Genomic DNA, 20,803 nt, shown 5'->3' with positions numbered 1-20,803 from the left:
TATTCATCCAAGTGCTTCTTTCTTTCTTTCTTTCTTTCTTTTTCAATCTTTTTATTAGTTTTCAAATTAATACAGATTAATATATCAATGTTTATACATGTAATACAAAGAGACCAGGAGAACAATCATGACATGGATAATCATAAAGAACAATAGAGTATTAAAAAATCTGTAGATCCAATGATCTGTTAGTGAATGAATATCATATAAAAGAAAAAGATTTATTGTAAAATATAAAAAAAAGAAAAAAATCCAAAACAATAAGAAAAATTATAAATATATCAATCCAAACTAAGCTAAAGAAAAAAAAATTCAAAAAAAAAATTGGACTAAAATTTCTCAATAGAAACAGAGCAATACTATGTCAACAACTCTGTTCCTCTAAATTTAAAGGTTACAAGTGCTTCTTAAATGATGCTATTGTACTACTTCTTCTGGCAGCTCGTTCCATACACTCACCACCCTCTGCATGAAAGAATTTGCCCCCCAGATCCCTTTAAAATCTTTCCCCTCTCAACCTAAATCTATGCCCCCTTGTTTTGGACTCCCCTACCCTGGGGAAAAGACTGTTACCATCCACCTTATCTATGCCTCTCATAATTTTAAACATTTCTATAAGGTCGCCCCTCATTCTCCTACGTTCCAAGGACTAAGGCCCTAACCTGGCCAACCTCTCCCTATAACTCTGCCCCTCTAGTCCTGGCAACATCCTCATAAATTTCAGGAAAGTTGAAAGTGGTATTATGTCAAGATAGCCAGAGCTTACATGTTGGGATGTTGTAACCTGTCTGACAATGAATGATGCATGGAGGAATGGTGGCCAGAGGTTGTTGTGTACGTTCTCCCCTTGTCTGCGTGGGTTTCCTCCGGGTGCTCCGATTTCCTCCCACATTCCAAAAATGTACGGGTTAGGAAGTTGTGGGCATGCTATGTTGACACTGGAAGTGTGGCGACACTTGCAGGCTGCCCCCAGGACACTCTATGCAAAAGATGCATTTCACTGTGTGTTTTGATGTACATGTGACTAATAAAGAAATCTTATCTTATGAATCTCGTGAGTTTATATGAGTCTGAAATTGAGTCTTCAAGAAGATATTGTTAGATTGGGCTTGCTTAGGTGAATCTGGGTGACTGGAGTGTCAAGGCCAAGAGCTCATGGATGAGGATGTATTAGAGCTTGAGCAACACAGGAGGAGCAAAAAGCTACTGATACAGGTGTTATCTTGAAAGAACAGTGGGAAGTGCCAGGTGAGGGGAATGGGTGGGTGGGAAGGGATGAGTGAACCAGGGAGTCGCGGAGAGAGCGTTCCTTGCGGAAAGCAGAAAGGTGTGGGGAGGGGAATATGGGATCATGTTGTAGCTCTTGGAAATGTCAAAGAATGATGCGCTGGATGCGTAGGCTGGTGGAGTGAAAGGTAAGGAGAACTCTATCTCTGTTCTGTCTGGGGGGAGGTGGGGTAAGAGCAGAAATTTGGGAAATTGAGGAGATGTGGGTGAGGGCTTCATAACCACAGTGGGTGGGAAGCCCTGTTTTCTGAAAAAGGAGAGTATCTCGGATGTCGTGGAGTGGAAGGCCTCTTCTCAAGAACAGATGTGGCAGAGGTGGAGAGACTGAGAGAAAGCAACAACGTCCTTACAAGTGACAGGGTGGAAGGAGGTGTAGTCAATATAGCTGTGGGAGTCAGTGGGTTTGTAGTAAATGTCAGTGGATAGTCTGTCTCTTGAGATAGAGACAGAGAGATCAGGAAAGGGGAGAGAGGTGTCAGAAATGGTCCAAGCGAATTTGAGGGCGGAATGGAAGTCAGGGGCGAAGTTGATAAAATTGATGAGTTCCGTATGGGTGCAGGAAGCAGCACCAATGCAGTCATCAATGTAGCAGAGACAGAGTTGGGGAGTGGTGCCAGAGTGGATTTGGAACATGGAGTGCTCCACGTAGCCAACGAAAAGGAAGGTATAACTGGGGCCCATGGCTACACCTTTCGTCTGGAGAAAGTGGGAGGAGCCAAAAGAGAAGTTGTCGAGGGTAAACACCAGTTCTGCCAGGAGGAGCAAGGTGTTAGTAAAGGGGGACTAGCTGGATCTAGAAAGGAGGAGGACCCCAAGGTCTTCCTAATGGGGGATAGAAGTGTACGGGCACTGGATGTCCACGGTGAAGATCAGGCGGTGGGGAACAGGGAACTGAAGGTTGTTGAAGTGGTGGAGAGCATGTGAGTTGTCCCGATATAGGTGGGGAAGGACTGGACTGGGGGGGGGGGGGGGAGCAAGATGGAGTTGAGGTGTGAGGAGATAGGTTCAGAGCTCCGCTTTTATTTCAGATTTTTTTTTAGCATTTTGATTTTTTTAACCAAAATTCTTGGGCTCTGGAATGCAACCAGAATTTTTACTTCAAAACTAATTGGAAATGTGTTTCCGATGTACAAACTTTCACTTGTTGAAACACAACCCTTTTGTAAATTGGGGAATATCTGCACAGTTCCTCCAACAGTGCAGCACTCCATCAGTGCTGCATCAAAGGTGTCCAGTGAGAGATCCAGGACCTTGTTGCTGTGACGATGAAGGAATGGCAGTGTGTCCTAGCTGAGGAGGTGCACAGTTTGTTGGCGTCCTTGGAGGTGGGGTAGGGTAGTGGTGTTCCTATGCAACTGGTGGTAAGAGCAGCTACCATAGAATGAGCGACACAGTGTGGTGCACACTGCACACTGTGATCAAAGGGTAAATAGGTGGGGTAGAACTATGTCATCAGGAGGACATTATACATAAATTCCATCATCTGCAACACTGCTTTCCTGAGGTCCTTTATTCTCAGAATTACTAATTGGCTACATTGGGATTTATTCAGCATCTGTTTAGTTGTTCTCAGGCAAGACAATGTCTCTCAGTTCACACTAAGCATTTGGCAAGGACAAATTTATTCTCATAAAGAGCCTAAGCCATTCAAATCAGAGACTCCGAGAAGACTTTTCCATGTGTTGGAGTAATTGCATGGAAACATGAGATACCATTAAGTGACAAGAGATTCTGGTCGGTTTCATTCCGCAAGCCCTCACTCAAAGCTACAAGCTGTCTTGTGTAAGAGAATGGAAGTAAAGGCTGTGGGCAATCTTTGAAAGGGAAGGTTTTCCATACTGAATAAACTTGTTCATCTCATGTAAATCCCAGCACAAACAACTAATCAGCCCCAGAGTTGGGAGATCAAACCAGGGTAGGACTTAGACAGTGAATGGTAGGGGCCTGGTGAGCGTTATGGAACAGAGGGACCTAAGAGTGCAGGTGCATAGATCGCTGAAGCGGCATCACAGGTAGATGGAGTGGTGAAAGAAGAGTGACAGTCAGGACACTGAGTATGAGAGTTGGGAAGTTATGTTGCAGTTATATCAGACGTTGGTGAGGCCACATTTGGAGTACTGTGTAAGTTTTGGTCACCCTGTTATCGGAAAGATGTAATTAAACTAGAAAGAGTGCAGAAAAGATTTACCAGGATGTTGCCTGGACTTGGGGGCCTGAGTTACAAAGAGAGGTTGCATAGACGAGGACTTTATTCCCTGGAACGTAGAAAATTGAGAGGTATATAAGATCATGAGGGGCACAGACAGGGTGAAAGAACATAGTCTTTTTTCCAGGGAGGGGGTGCTAAAAACAAGAAGACGTAGGTTTGAGATCAGAGGCAAGCGATTTAAAAGGGACATCACGGACAGCTTCTTCATGTAAAGCGTTTTGCGTATTTGGAATGAGCTGCCAGAAATAGTGGTTGAGGCGGGCACATTAGCAACAAAAGCCATCTAGATGAGTATATGGATAGGAGGGGTTTAGAGAGTATGGGCCAAACGTGGGGATATGGGCCTGGCTCTGGACGAGTTGGGCCGAAGGGCCTGTTTCCATGTTGTATGACTCTATGAGAGTTGGCTGCCAGTTAAAAATAGCTGAGGATTTAACCATAGGGGATGAACGTTTAACTACTTCCATGTCACATAGTCCAGACAAATGAGACAGCCCTCTCTGAGCCTGCTGTGGTTTCCTGTTGGTTTATAATTAGGTAGGTTGTAATTAAGAAATGTGCGATTATGCTGTTGACTCAAATTGCTGGCAAGGACGGTGAACTTTATAAATTGTCGCTGCTGGCAGTGAGAAGACTTGTCCATCGGGAGTATGTAGCAGATATTTGGGTGTACATTCCTCCAAGTTCCCTATAACCTCGTCCAGCTTCTCCGGATGTTGACTGACAGTTTGAATACCAAGAGCAACAATGCTGCCTGCTTCAACACACCCAACAAATTGTGCTGAGCAGTATTTTGGATATTCATTCTGGAATACCAGTGCATTTTCAATACTGTCCTCTTAAGCATTAAGTTAGACCATAGTGGCAGACAAGACTTCAAATGCCTGCACTTTTGTTTCTAAAGTCCCTGTTAAAACTCTCCACCTCTCAAACTCTGTTTGCTCTTTGCAATGGTCCTTGAGAGGTGCTGTGGTACCTCCCAAACACAAAGGAGCAATTTGAGTAGAAACGAAAGCACTTAAAGGCTTGCATTTCGAATGATCCCACAGGGTATCCTGCCAAATGATCTGAAGATGTTCAGCATCAAGCGTGTCTTTAGTGGAATGGAAGACTTCACTGCTGAACTGGTTGCTGATACTGGAAGTGCACTAACAAGGTAGTCCATTACTACAGCCCCTGGACAGACACTGAGAAATGTCATTCACAGGGGATACATTAACCACTTAGTCAGTCTCTTGAGTTATAGTCTGGTTTAACTGGGCAATTAGTCACCCCTTGAAGAAAAAATTCTCTGGATTAACTCATCAATTGGTAATCCTCCTGGGTGACAATCCCTGAACTAGTCAATGACTAACCTGAAGGACTGACCAGTCAGTTAGTGAACATTTTGAGCACTAATCGCTCTGGATAAATTAGGCAATTAGAGAGGCTATTATTGACACCCCCACAAGTAAAGTACATCACTCACAATTAATGGAAGGTCATCTCATCATGGATTAAATGTATCACATCCTCGACAAGGCAGCAAGTTAATTTTCCCTAAATTAGATGGCACATTTTCATCAGCATTAGTTGGTGTAAGTCACACTATTGATTCAGGTGATGTGGCTCCAGCTGTGAACCTGGACAAGGCAGTTCTGGTGCCATCTGTTTGGCATGCTTGATGTTCCAATATCAGGCGTGTACATAATTGTGGCACAGAGCATAGAACAGTGCAGCACAGGAACAGGCCCTTTGGCCCACAATGTCTGCGCTGAACGCGATGCCAAATTAAATGAAATCTCTTCTGCCTGCATATGATCCACATCCCTCCATTCCCTGCATATTCATGTGTCTATCTGAAAGCTTCTGAAATGCCAGTGTTGTATCTGCTTCCACCAACACCCCTGGCAGCCCTTTCCTGGCGTGTGTTTACACTCTCTGTGTAAAAAACTTGCCCCACACATCTCCTTAAACTTTTCCCCATTCACCTTAAATGCATGTTCTGTAGTACTAGGCATTTCTACCCTGAGAAGTAGATTCTAACTGTCTATTCGATTATGCCTTTCATAATTTTAGAAACTTCTATCAGGTTTCCCCTCAGCTTCCTATGCTCCAGAGAAAACAACCCAAGTTTGTCCAACCTTCTAATAGCTCATACATTCTAATCCAGGCAGCATCCTGGTAAACCTCTTCTGCACTCTTTCCAAAGCCTCCACATCCTTCTTGTAATGGGGTGACCAGAATTGCACACAATACTCCAAGTGTGGCCTAACCAAAATTCTATATAGCTGCAACATGTCTTCCTTACTCTTATAGTCAATGTCTTGACCAATGAAGGCAAGCACGCCATATGCCTTCTTTGCCACCCTGTCTACTTGTGTAGCCTCTTTCAGGGAGCTATGGACTTAGACCCCAAGATCCCTCCACACAGCCATGATGTTAAGGGTCCTGCCATTGATTTAAACTTTCCCCTTATATTAGACCTCCCAAAGTGCAACACCTCACACTTGCTCGGATTAAACCATCTGCCATTACCCCTTTGATAACTTCCATCAGTGAGTACATTCCTCGCAATCAAAGAGACTAACTTTTGTTCTTTCATGTGGGATTAACACAAAGAAAAGGCTGTTAGCACTGGAGTTGACATTGCAGACTGATGGCTCATCCACATCTTCCCCACTGTGCTTTGAGCCAATAAACCTTGTAACTGCCAGTTGGAAGGGCAGAGGTTCCAGCCCTAGAGTGGGTTACTCATTAACTTCAGGGGCTTTGCCCGCGGCTCACGTGTACAATCTCCTGTTTCACCTTTCGAGGGTGTGAGGAGGGGCCCTTGTTTCCCCCAACCTGGATATAGAGCAGATGGAGGGGGAGGAGGTGCAGGAGGGAAGAGTGGAGTGAGAGTAGGAGGAGCAGGGAGGGGGAGGATGCTGAGAACCATTGTGCCCTCTCCCCTCTGCACTAGATTCTCTATCTCCTTCCTATACTCTGTCTCATAATTGTTTGAGATCCAGCTCACTATGCTGGTGTCATCTGCAAACTTGTAAACGGAGTTAGAGCAGAATTTAGCCAGACAGTCATGAGTGTATAAGGAGTAAAGTAGGCATCTGATGACACAGCCTTGCAGGGAACCGGTGTTGAGGATAATTGTGGCTGAGGTGTTGCTGCCTATCCTTACTGATTGAGGTCTATTGACCAGGAAGTCAAGGATCCAGTTGCAGAGGGGTTGTAGACTCCTAGGTCTAGGAGTTTGGAGATGAGCTTGTTTGGGGATATGGTGTTGAAGACAGAGCTATAGTGAATAAATAGGAGTCTGATGTAGGGTGTCTTTGTTATCCAGATGTTCCGAGATAAGCATAGGGCCAGGGAGATGGCATCTGCCATGGGCCTGTTTCAGCAGTAGGTGAACTGCAGTGGGTCAAGGTTGTCTGGGAGGCTGGAGCTGATATGTGCCATGACCAGCCTCTCGAAGCACTTCATGATGGTGGATGTCACCATGGGGACTTTGGGAAGCCTGCCTCACGCAATGCAGGAGGTTACAAGGAGCACGGGAGGAGTGTGGATCTCTTTAGCGTGGAATGTTAGTTCCCTCAAAGTACCTCCCTACACACTGCTTGTCAATCTGATCAATGTACTGTAATGACATTACCCTCACCTTTGTGATATATATAAATGACTTGGATGAAACGTGGATGGGTGGGTTTGTAAGTTTGATGATGACACAGAGATTGGTAGAGTTGTGGACAGTGTAGAAGATTGCCAAAGGATACAGCAGGATATAGATCAGTTGCAGATGTGGGTAGAGAAATGGCAGTTGGAGTTTAATCCGGCCAAGTCTGAGGCATTGCACTTTAGGATATCGAATGTAAAGGAACAGTACACAGTTAATGGCAGGACCCTTACCAGTACTGATGCACAGAGGGATCTTGGGGTCCAAGTCCATAGCTCCCTGAAAGTGGTAGGGTGGTAAAGAAGGTGTATGGCACATTTGCCTTCATTAATCGAGACACTGAGTTCAAGAGTCGGGAAGTTATGTTGCAGCTTTATAAAACTGGTTAGGCCACATCTGGAGTGTTGCATTCAATTCTGATCGCCCCATTATAAGAAGGATGTGGAGGCTTTGGAGAAGGTGCAGAAGAGGTTTACCAGGATGCTGCCTGGATTAGGGGGCATGTGCTAAAAGGAAAAAAATAGAAATAGAAATGGAACAGTACAGCACAGAAACAGGCCCTTCAGCCTACAATGTTGTGCCAGACTAATTAAACTAGCAATTCAATGTCTAACTAAACTAGTCCCTTCTGCTTCCACAAGTCCATATTCCTCCATTTTCTGCACATTCATGCATCTTTTTAAGAGCCTCTTAAATGCCTCTATCCTATCTGCCTTCACCACCACCCCTGGCATCATATTCCAGGCACCCACCAGCCTCTGTGTTAAAAAAGCTTGCCCTGCACATCTCCTTTGAACATTCCCCCTCTCACCTTAAATGCATGCCCTTTAGTACTAGGCATTTCAACACTTGGAAAAAGATACTGGCTGTCTACTCTATGCCCCTCATAATCTTATAAACTTCTATCACAGTTGTCAAGGAAAGTGTCACAGAGACAAGTGAACCAACATCAGTTTCCTTTCCCAGGCAACGTCCCCAGCATTGAGGCCCCAGCTCTGGAGCCTCCACCGCTTCAGAGAAAACAACCCAAATACAACCTCTTCTTATAGCGCATGTCCTCTAATCCAGGCAGCATCCTGGTAAACATCTTCTGCACCCTCTCCAAAGCTTCCACATCCTTCCTGTAATGGGGCAACCAGAATTGAATGCAATACTCCAGATGTGGCCCAACCAGAGTTTTATAAAGCTGCAACATAACTTCCTCAATCTTGAACTCAATGTCTCGACTAATAAAGGTAAGAGGTTGGACAAACTGGGGTTGTTTTCTTTGCCTCAACCACACCATTTAAGATAAGATAAGATAAGATAAGATAAGATAAGATATCCTTATTAGTCACATGTACATCGAAACACACAGCATCTTTTGAGTAGAGTGTTCTGGGGGCAGCCCACAAGTGTCGCCACGCTTCCAGCGCCAACATTGCATGCCCACAACTTCCTAACCCGTACATCTTTGGAATGTGGGAGGAAACCAGAACACCTGGAGGAAACTCACGCAGACACGGTACTTTGACATATATAGATTGGAAAGGTTAGAAGGATGTGGGCCAAATGTGGACAAATGGGACTAGCTTAGATGGGAATCTTGGTCAGTATGAACCAGTGGGGCTGAAGGGCCTGTTTCCATGCTGTATGATTCTATGACTCTATGACTTTAATGTGGTCTGTCCATTGTAGTTGACTGAGTGGAACTGGGGCCTCAATGCTGAGGATGTTGCCTGGGAAAGGAAACTGATGTTGGTTCACTTGTCTCTGTGACACTTTCCTTGACAACTGAGTACAGAGGCAGAGGGACCAGACAGTGGCCCTGACTGATGGAGAAGCATACACTCAGGGCTAACCTGACTGGTTGAAGAGATGATGAAAGGAATCCATTTACTGCGTTTGGGCAGAAAATTCTCTTCAATGAAACAAGTTCAGGTTGTTCTTGGGTTCCGACCCCGCATTATGTCAAACCATCACTCCACAAAGGCCTTTGATTGTGTTGGCTGCTTTTCCAATGCAGCAAGAAGTGCAGATTCCATGGAGGGGAAGTTCAATGTGAGGAGATGGTCACTGCCCAGAGAAAGCGGCCCTGAACAACTCATTGCCAAGTTCATTGGATTCCATCAAGTAAGATTTGCACCTGAGACGAGAAGTAGGTGCAGTACAGAGTTCTCAATCTGGAGTGGTCTCCTGGACTAGTTTCGATCCCCCTGGGAAGTGGGGAGCCATAGAGTATTGGAGTCATCCTGCATGAATACAGGCCCTTCAGCCCACTGAGTCCATGCCCACTGTCAGTCACCCATTTACACTTTTGGTATTGGTGTTGGTTTATTATTGTCACATGTACCGAGATACAGTGAAAAATTGTTTTGCATTCCATCTATACAAATCATTTCAAAACATAAGCGCTCCAAGGAAGTACAAGAGAAAAGCAACAGCAGAATGCAGAATATTGTGTTACGGATACAGTTACAGAGAAAGTGCAGTGCAGGTAGACAATAAAGTGCTAGGGCCACAACGAGGTAGATTGGGAGATCAAGAGTTCATCTTTATCATACAAGAAGTCTATTCAGGAGTCTTATAACAGCAAGATAGAAGCTGTCCTGGTGGTACATGTTCTCAGGCTTTTGTATCTTCTGCCTGATGGAAGGGGATAGAAGAGAGAATGTCCAGGGATGCAGGGGTCCTTGATTGTGTTGGCTGCTTTTACAATGCAGCGAGAAGTGCAGATTCCATGGGGGGGAGGCTGGTTTTCATGATGTGCTGAGCTGTGTCCATAACTTTCTGCAAGTTCTTGCGGTCTTGGGCAGAGCAGTTGCCGTACCAAGCTGTGATACTCCGGATAGAGTGCTTTCTATGGTGCATCTATAAAAATTGATGAGGGTCAGTGGGGACATGCTGAACTTCCTTAGCCTTTGGAGGAAGTAGAGAAGCTGATGCATTTTCCTGGCTGTGGCTCCTACGTGGCTGGACCAGGACAGATTGTTGGTGATGTTAACACCTCGGAACTTGAAACTCTCAACCATCTCCACCTCAGCACCATTGATGCATACAGGGGCGTGTGCTCCTGAAGTCAATGGGCAGCTCTTTTGTCTTCCTGACATTGAGGGAAAGGTTGTTTATCCTACATTAATCCATTTGATTCTCCCCACATTCCCATCATCTCCTGCCAAACTCTACCTCTCACCTGCACACTAGGGGCAATTTATAGTGGCCAATGAACTTCCCAACCCTACCAATGGAGAATGATAGATTACTTTTCCTTCATTGCCTGCATTTTATTTCTAGATTTTGACTTCTGTCGGAGGTTTTGGCGGCTTCCAATTGACAGGGAGGGTGCATCCATTGTGAGGCACAAGGGATGAAGACAGGATGAACCTGCAGCACTTTGTTGCCTCCACCTATCACTTCCCAGTCTCTGTCTCTATCTTCCCCACCTGACCCCATCTGCCAATCAACCCCTCCTCACCTGGTTCCACCCACCTATCACTTGCCAGCTCATGGCTCACCCTTCCCCCTCAGATCTTTATACTGGCTATCGCCCCATTACACCCTCAGTCCTGATGCAGGGTCTCAGCCTGAAACACCAACCATCCCGCTGCCTCCACAGATGCTGCCTGACCTGTTGAGTTCCTCCAGAAGTTTGTTTTTTGCTCCAGATTCCAGCATCTGCAGTCTCTTGTGTTTCCATGGAACTGTAGATCTTTTCTTGTTTGTAAGGTAAGTGGGGTGATCAAGAGCTTGGTGTGAATGTTTTCATTGACTGGGTCTTAACCAGAGAGTTATAATTCAGCATGACAATTGCAAACAGGACTTCAGCATTCCCACAATGGGAGCATGCCTAAGTCCGAGTACAGATATTACTGACATGCGGACAAGAAATATTCCCAAGTTTGCCCAGGTAATTCTCTTGTGTGCCCTGCCTCTGTTGCAATTAGGGATATAAAAAAAAATCAACAAAATAAGCTCTCTTGTCGTTTTTTGCAAAGCTCACAGAAGTGTCATCCTAGCCCCACTGGTTTGGTATACTTTTTGCAATGAACAGTCCAAACCAAAACTCATACTGAGAAGGTTAAAGTCTTAAAATAAATAAAGTATAAGCCTGCATTAATTCTTAATTTCCTCACAAGTTGATGATTAATCTCACTCGAAGGCAAACCTTTCAGGATGCTGAGTGGATGTGACAACTGTGAATGGGAAGGCTTGGAGTCTGTGAGGAACTGCAGAGAGTTTCAATGTCTGCAAATAGCACATACTAACAGCCCGGGTTATGAGTAAACACTCAGCTTTGAGTGAACTTGCAGTGTGTTGGGGTCTGTGTTTTAATTACTGACGGATAATCTCAAGTTTTCCCAAACTCCATCTGCAGTGTTGTTGCCATTCACTCAGCTTGTTTGTATCCCCTTTTTGTATCCTCATCACTACCTGTATTCCCACTTAGTTTTGTGTCATCAGCAACTGTGGAAATGTTGCATTTGGTCCCATCTGCCAGATTGTTGACATAGACTGTCAATAACTGGGACCTCAACACCAACCCCTGTAGCACCCCATACGTCACAACCTGAGAAGGATCCATTCATTATCCCCATTAACCAACTCTCAACCCTCGCTGATATATTACCCACATTCCATGTTCTCCAACCTGGTTCACCAACCTCATGTGGTGGACCCTATCAAAAGCTTCTGAAAATTCAGATGCACAACTTAAAAACTGTAAGAGCTCCTACAAGTAAATGAAAAGGAAGAGAGCAGCTAAAATAAACTTGAGTTCCTCAGAAATAATGAAAAATAAGGAAATGAAGGAGACTTTGAATAAATGGAAGACACTAAACGTATCCCCAAAGGGAATAGAAAGTCAGAGGACAAAGAGAGAGAGGAGCTGAATGCAATCACTTATCACTAGAGAAGAGATACTAGCCAAACCAAAACTTCTAAAGCCTGACAAACCTGGATCCGTTGGCCTTGCAACCTCAGGTGTGGAAATAGTGGAATTTATTGGATGTTATATTTCAAAATTCCCTAGATTCTGCAAAGGTTCAGTCGTTTGACAAATTTCAAATGTAACACCCCATTTTAAGAAAGGACAAGGTTAGTTATCCTGACATCTGCCATGAGGAAAATGCTGGAATCTGAAGGAAGTAGCATTGAGAATATCATAATACTGTCCAGCAAAGCCAATGTGGTTTTATGAAAGAGAAATTTTGTTTGACGAATTTATTAGAATTTTTTTTGGAGTTGTAATAGATAGGATGATAAAAGGGGAACCAGTAAGTGTAATGTACTGGGATTTCCAGAAAATATTTGATAAGATGCTATGTAAACCTACTGCACAAGGCTCATGGCAATGGGGACCAGATGTGCTGACATTACAAAGACAAATGTAAAGTGACAGACACTTAAATGGGCAAGTCATGGAAAGATGCCGTCCTAATGCAGGCAAATAGGATTAGTGTAAAGGGGCAAAAAGGATAGCATCGATGTGATGGGCCGAAGGGCCCGTTTCTATGTTGCACAATTCTATGACCATATCCATCGGATCCCCTCTCACCTGCTCTACCAGACATACCCTAAGTTCTCCAGTAGTTTATTTCTCTTTCTTAAAATCCATGTTGACTCTGTTCAATGCATCACAGCTTGGTATGGCAACTGCTCTCTCCAAGACCGCAAGAAATTATAGAGTTGTGAACACAGCCCAGTCTGTCATGAAAACCAGCCTCCCCTCCATGGACTCTGTCTATACTTCTCGCTGCTTTGGGAAAGCAGCCAACATAATCAAAGACCCCTCCCACACCGGTCATTCTCTCCTTTCCCCCCTCCCATTGGGCAGAAGACACAAAGTTTGAAAAAACTCACCGCCAGGCTCAAGGATGGTTTCTATCCCACTGTTATAAGACTATTGAACTGACCTCTTGAATAATAAAGCTGAACTCTTGACCTTACAATCCATCTCATCGTGGCCTTGCACTTTATTGTCTACCTGCATTGCACTTCCTCTGTAACCGTAACACCTTATTCTGCATTCTGTTATTGATTTTCCCGTTTGTACTACCTCAATGTATTTATGTTTGAAATTATCTGCAAACAAACTAATAATGAAATACGTATATTGGCTGATAAGATTAAAGAAATCGATAAAAAATATTCTGATGCTCCTAATTTGGAGCTTTATAAAAAGAGAACAGAACTTCAATTACAACATAGTTTACTATTAACATCTCCAATCGAAAATCAATTACTTAAAACCAGAAGTCAGTTTTATATACATGGTGACAAATCTGGTAGATTGCTTGCCAATCAATTGAAAGCTGCTTCAACTAAACGTCGGATTATTAAAATTTGTAAGCCAGATGGTAACTATACGGTGGACCATGAACAAATTAATAAATCTTTTCAAGAATTTTATACTTTATACCAATCAGAATTCCCTGAGGATTCTACATTAATGCATGAATTTTTAAGGGACCTGAAGACTCCGAAATTATCATGTAATGAACGTTCAATATTAGATGTACCCATTTCGGAGGAAGAAATAAAGAAGGAAATTTTTTCAATGAATTCGGGTAAAACACCCGGTCCTGATGGGTATACAGTCGAATTTTTAAAATCTTTTTATGATCTTCTTTCTCCCTGGTTAGGAAAGATTTTTAAAGATGCCCTATCAGTGAGTAAACTACCACAATCCTTTTATGAAGCTACTATCTCTTTAATTCTTAAAAAGGATAAAGATCCCACTGAATGTGCATCTTATAGACCTATTTCTTTATTAAATGTGGATTCCAAAATATTTTCCAAAATATTGGCTTCTAGATTGGAAAAAGTTCTTCCACAAATTATCTCTGATGACCAGACAGGATTTATCCAGAATTGTTATTTGCATTTTAACATTAGGAGGTTAATGAATATTATATATACCCCCTCATCTAAAATTCCAGAACGTGTTATTTCATTAGATGCTGAAAAGGCATTTGATAGAGTCAAATGGGAATATTTATTTAATACACTTGAGAAATTTAATTTTTTTTCAATCTTTTTATTAGTTGTCAAATTAATACAGATTAATATATAACATCAATGTTTGTACATGTAATACAAAGAGATTGGGAGAACAATCATGGCATGGATAATCATAAAAAACAATAAAGTATATAAAAAAATCCGTAGATCCAACGATCTCTTAGTGAATGAATATAATATAAAAGAAAGGAAAGAAAAAGATTTATTATAAAATATAAAAGAAAGAAAAAAATCCCAAAACAATAAGAAAATTTATAAACAATATATTAAACCAAACTAAACTAAAGAAAAAAAAATCCAAAAAAAAACAAAGAGAAAAAAAAAACTGAGCTAAAATTTCTCAGCAAAAACAGAGTAATATTATGTCGTCAACTCCATTCCTCTAAGTTGAAAGGTTATTACAAGGGGATCTATCTCATGTGAAAATATTGAATAAATGGACTCCAAACTTCCTCAAATTTAAGCGAAGGATCAACAGTACCACTCCCAATTTTTTCCAAGTTTAGACATGATATAGTTTGAGAGAACCATTGAAAAGTAATGGGGGGTATTGGATCCTTCCATTTAAGCAAAATGGATCATTTGGCCATTAAGGTAACAAAGTCAATCATATGGTTAGCGGAGGCAGATAGATGGACAGACTCTATCCTTAGTAATCCAAAAATTGCAGTGATAAGGATGAGGTTGTAAATCAATCTTCAATACATTTGAAATAAAGTTAAAAATATCTTTCCAATATTTTTCCAAAAGAGGACAGGACCAAAACATATGTGTCAAAGAAGCCACATTCGATTTACATCTGTCACATATAGGATTTATATGTTGATAAAAACGAGCTAGCTTATCTTTTGACATATGGGTCCTGTGAACTACCTTAAACTGTATCAAAGAATGTCTGGCACACATTGAAGATGTATTAACTAAATGAAGAATTTTCTTCATTTCTCTGTAGATATAGATGTCTGGAGTTCACTTTCCCATTCATTCCTAATTTTGTCCTGTGGTTCTGAACGAATTTTCATAATTAGATCATAGATTATTGCTATCAAGCCCTTCTGACAAGGATTAAAACCAAAATTTTCTTCAGTAATTTCAGTTTTGTAAGGTGTGGGAAAAGAGGGTATAGTAGCTTTTAAAAAATTTCTAATCTGCGAAGATCGAAGAGAAATTTAATTTTAGTCCCAATTTTATATCTGCGATCAAATTAATTTATCATACACCTATGGCTTCAATACTTACTAATAATCAGAGATCCCCTCTGTTCAGGCTTTTTCGAGGTACTAGACAGTGTTGCCCTTTATGTCCTCTATTATTTGACATTGCTTTGGAATCCTTGGCAATTGCCCTTTGGGATTCTTTTAATATATTTGGTATCACTCGTGGACAGGGGATTCATGAGGTATGACTTGTTACTTTATATTTCTAACCCGGAGGAATCCATCTCTGCAGTATTATCACTGCTTGCTCAGTTTAGTGTTTTTTATGGTTATAGATTAAATCTTAATAAGAGTGAACTCTTTCCATTAAATACGCAAACCCCAATTTATAGGCAATTACCATTTGGATTAGTAACAGACCATTTTACGTATTTGGGTGTTAAAATTACCAAGAAGCATAAGGACCTGTTTAAAGTTAACTTGTTACCTTTAATTGATCACATTAAACAATTATTTGCGAAATGGTCCCCATTATCCCTATCATTGATATGCCGAGTTAATGTGGTTAAGATGAATATTTTACTAAAATTTCTATATCTATTTCAGGCAATTCCAACTTTCATCCCAAAATCTTTTTTTGACACTATTGATTCTAAAATTCTTTCATATATACGGCAGAATAAAAACTCAAGGTTAAGTCAGAAATATTTACAAAAATTAAAAAAAGGATGGTGGCATGGCTTTGCCTAACCTTAGATTATATTACTGGGCAATTAATATCAGATATTTAATTTTTTGGGCATAAGATTTAGATGTAATTCAATGTCTCAAATGGGTATACCTTGAGTATGAATCAGTGCAAGGATTTGTTTCTATTTTAGGAGCCTCACTCCCTTTTGCACTTACTAAATTAAGTAAATATATGACTAACCCAATAGTTAAATATACAATACGAATATGGTTTCAATTCCGTAAATTCTTTGGATTGAATAAATTTAACTTATCAAGCCCCATTCAATCTAATTTTTTCTTTCAACCATCCAGAATCGACTTAGCTTTCTCTTTATGGAAAATGAAGGGAATAACATGTTTTCGTGATTTATTCATTGATAACTGTTTTTTATCTTTTGAACAGTTGTCTAATAAATACAATTTGCCTAAATCACACCTTTTTCGATACTTACGGATTAGAAATTTTTTATAAGTTACTATGCCTTCTTTTCTGACTCCATATAAAATCGAAATTATGGAAAAAATTTTAGGCTTCAATCCCTATCAGAAGGGCTTGATAGCAATAATTTATGATCTAATTATGAAAATACATCCAGAGACACTTGATAAAATTAAGAATGAATGGGAAAGAGAACTCCAGATACTTTTACCACAGAGACATGGAAGAAAATTCTTCAATTAGTTAATACACCTTCAATGTGTGCCAGACACTCTTTGATGGTTCACTGGACCCATATGTCGAAGAACAAGTTAGCCCGTTTTTATTACCATATAAATCCTATACGTGATAGATGTAATTCGGAGGTGGCTTCCCCGACACATATGTTTTGGTCCTGTCCTCTTTTGGAAAAATATTGGAAGGACATTTTTAATGTTATTTCAACTGTATTGAATATGATTTACAACCTCACCCAATCACTGCAATTTTTGGGTTACCAATGATGGAATCTGGCCACCTATCTGCTGCTGCTTGTCGTATGATTCACTTTGTTACATTAATGGCCAAGTGATCCATATTGTTTAAATGGAAGGATCCAATACCTCCCACCACCTTTCAATGGTTTTCTCAAACTATATCATGTTTAAACTTAGAAAAAATTAGGACTGGCACTATTGATTCTTCACTTAAATTTGAGGAAGTTTGGAGTCCATTTATTCAATATTTTCGTATGATATAGATCCCTTTTCAATAATCTTTGAATTTAGAGGAGCGGAGTTGACGACATAATAAGAGACATCGAGAAATATCAGCCCAGTTTTTTTCTTTTGAAATTTTTTTTTTAGTTTGTTTCATTTTATTACTTACATTTTTTTTTGATTTGGTTTTTTTTAATATAATAAATCTTTTTCTTTCTCCTTTTGACTTTCTTTTTGTAATATATTCATTTACCGGGAAACCGTGGAGCCTAGAATATATTTTTTATTCTTTATGATTATATATGTCATGATTGTCCTCCTGATCTCTTTGTATTGGTATTGGTATTGGTTTATTATTGTCACTTGTACCGAGGTACAGTGAAAAACTTGTCTTACAAACTGATCTTACAGGTCAATTCATTACATAGTGCAGATACATCAAGTTAGTACAGAGTGCATTGATGTAGTACAGGTAAAAAAAATCAATAACAGTACAGAGTAAAGTGTCACAGCTACAGAGAAAGTGCAGTGCAATAAGGTGCAAGGTCACAACAAGGTAGATCGTGAGGTCATGAGGTCATAGGTCATAGTCCATCTCATTGTATAAAGGAACTGTTCAATAGTCTTATCACAGTGGGGTAGAAGCTGTCCTTAAGTCTGGTGGTACGTGCCCTCAGGCTCCTGTATCTTCTACCCGATGGAAGAGTAGAGAAGAGAGAATGTTCCCGGTGGGTGAGGTCTTTCATTATGCTGGCTGCTAAACCACGACAACGAGAGGTAAAGACAGAGTCCAAGGAGGGGAGACTGGTGTCCACAATGCGCTGGGCTGTGTCCACAACTCTCTGCAGCTTCTTGCGGTTTTGGGCAGAGCAGTTGCCATACCAAGCCATGATACATCCTGATAGGATGCTTTCTATGGTGCATCGGTAAAAATTGGTGAGAGTCAAAGGGGACAAACCAAATTTCTTTATCCTCCTGAGGAAGTAGAGGTGCTGGTGAGCTTTCTTGGCCATGGCATCCACGTGGTTTCTCCAGGACAGGTTGTTGGTGATGTTCACTACCAGGAACTTGAAGCTGTCAACCCTCTCGACCTCAGCACCATTGATGTAGACAGGTGCATGTACACTGCCCCCTTTCCTGAAGTCAATGACCAGCTCTTTAGTTTTACGTGTATAATTACTGATGTTATATGTATTAATCTGTATTAATTTGAAAATTAATAAAAAGATTGAAAAAGAAAGAAAGAAATTATCTGTATGCATGTAAAACTAAGTTTTTCACTGTAGATGTGACAATAATAAACCAATTACCAATGAGAGTTTCTAGGTATCTTGCTATTACATCCATTATCACAGATTCCACATTATCCTACATACTGAGGTTGACAGATCAGTGGTTCCCTGTGTCTGAGGCTCTGACGAACAAGGTACCACAGCTACTCACAATTTACGTCAACAGTTCAACAGAGGGGACCAAATGCCATATTTGCTGATGATACCAAACTAGCTGGGTTGGTGGGTATTGAGGAGGATGTAGGGAGGTTTCAGAGGTATCTGGACAAGCTGAGTACGTGGGCGAGACTATGGCAGAGGAAGTAGAATGTGGAAAAACATGAGCTCATCCTCTATGGTTCACAGAACAGAAAAGCAGAGCGTTTGTTAAAATGGTGAGTGATTGAACCATGTTGATGTTCAAGGAGGCCTGAGTGTCCTTGTACAGGAGTCACTGAAAGCCAAACAGGTGCAGCAAGCACTTAAGAGGTGACTTTTATTATTGAGTACAGGCACCTTATTCCATTTGTACAGGGCCTTGATATTACCATGCCTAGAACCTTCTCCATTGTCATAATCCTGCCATGCCCTATATCAACAACCTTTGAAATACGCATTGGGTCCCCTCAGCCAAATCATTTTGCTCTCCTTCTCTAAAGGATGATATTCTTGCCATCAAGGGAGTACAGTGAAGATTCACCAGACCAGTATGAGGAGCGATTGAGTAGACTGAGGCCGCATTCCCTCGAGTTTAGACGAATGAGAAGAGATCTCATTGAAACTTACGAATTTTTCCAGGGTTCAACAAGCTTGATGTGGGGAAGATGTTTACCCCCAGCTTGAGGAGAATAGAACCAGTGGCTGCAATAAAGGAAAGGCTATTTGGGACTGAGATGGGGAGAACATCCTTGGTGTTCCCCGTATTTATAAGATACTCCTTGGTGTGTGTCTGTATTTACAGAAAGCTGTTAGGTATTTGCCTATACTTACAGGTCTTGTGGGTGTTGAGTGTTAGACCCATCCTCTCATAGACCTTAGTGAATGAGTCGACCATGTCTTGGAACTCAACCTCCGAGCATGTGCCAACACATGGATCACCTACATACTGCAGCGTGACTCCTGAGGTATGATCCATATGCTGCCAAGTTTCTGGATGTACCGACCTTTGTTGGGGTGCTCTGCAGATACTCCCCTGTAATACTTGGTTCTCCAAGGGTTAATGGAAGAAGGCAGTGTTGCAGACTCTAATCAACTGGGGAGGATCTAATTTGTCAGCATACAGCAGGACTTGCTGGAGGAATTATGTCCTCCGACGATATAACCCAATTCAGGGGCTGATTCCGGAGTGACAGTGTGGAAAGCTGGAGGGAGCATGCCCTGAACCCCACTGAGAGAGTGGCCAGTGGAACATATAGCACCAGAGGTTGATGGAGTGTTTCAGGCAGGTTACAGACCAATAGTGGGACCTTTCAGTTCTTGTTGGGACTCCTGTGGCAGGTGTTAGATGGTCCTCACTTCCAGAGCCCACTTGTGGAAGGGGAAGCTTCCCTTCTATTGTTAAAGTGACACCGGACCATTCGGAGGACGGCTGGAATATCCTTTCCCAGTTCCAGGCCTTTCAGTGTGTTGGTGAGCATGATGTTCCCGCAGTGAACTCCCCACCTTCAACGTTCCCACTTCACTGCAGTTCAACTCATCGTCAAAGGCTTCCTTAAATTGGCACCACTTCCCCCACTCCCCTTCACTCCTGCTCAGGTGTGATCCCTCCCTCATTCCATCCCTCCCCCTCAGCTGAAACCCCTCCGTTCCCCCACTCCCCCTCAGATGAGTAGCCCCCCCCCACCCCACTTTTTCCTCCTCAGGGGAGACTCCTGCCCTGACTACTCCTACTCGGCTGACCCCTCCCTTTCCCCCACCCTCACGGCTTAAGACCCCTCCCTCCTAGCCCTCCCCCTCAGCTGACCTCTCCCTTCTCCTACTCCTCACAGCTGAGACCCCTCCCTTCCCTCACTCCCCATGGCTGACACCCCTCGCTTCTCCCACTCCCACAGGTCAGACCCCTTCCCTTACTCCTCCCCGTCAGCTGAGGCCCCTCCCTTCCCCCACTCCTCACAGCTGAGATTCCTCCCTTCCCCCACTCCCCAGGTGAGACCCTTCCCCTCCCCCATCCTTCCTGCTCATTTCCTCCCTCCCTGCCTCCTTCACTCCCCATTGGCCCACTCCCACACTGTAGAAGGTTGAACATTGATTTCCCCTTTAAGTGTAAACACAAGTAGGTCCCACTGTCACTCACAGTCAATGAACTCAGAATGGGACAGATAAAAACCCAAGGAGGTCATCTTCCATTTTGACTGAAGCACTC

The sequence above is a fragment of the Pristis pectinata genome, chromosome 3, assembly GCF_009764475.1.
Source record: "Pristis pectinata isolate sPriPec2 chromosome 3, sPriPec2.1.pri, whole genome shotgun sequence".
NCBI lineage: Eukaryota > Metazoa > Chordata > Chondrichthyes > Rhinopristiformes > Pristidae > Pristis > Pristis pectinata.
Note: the sequence above shows the minus strand (reverse complement) of the source record.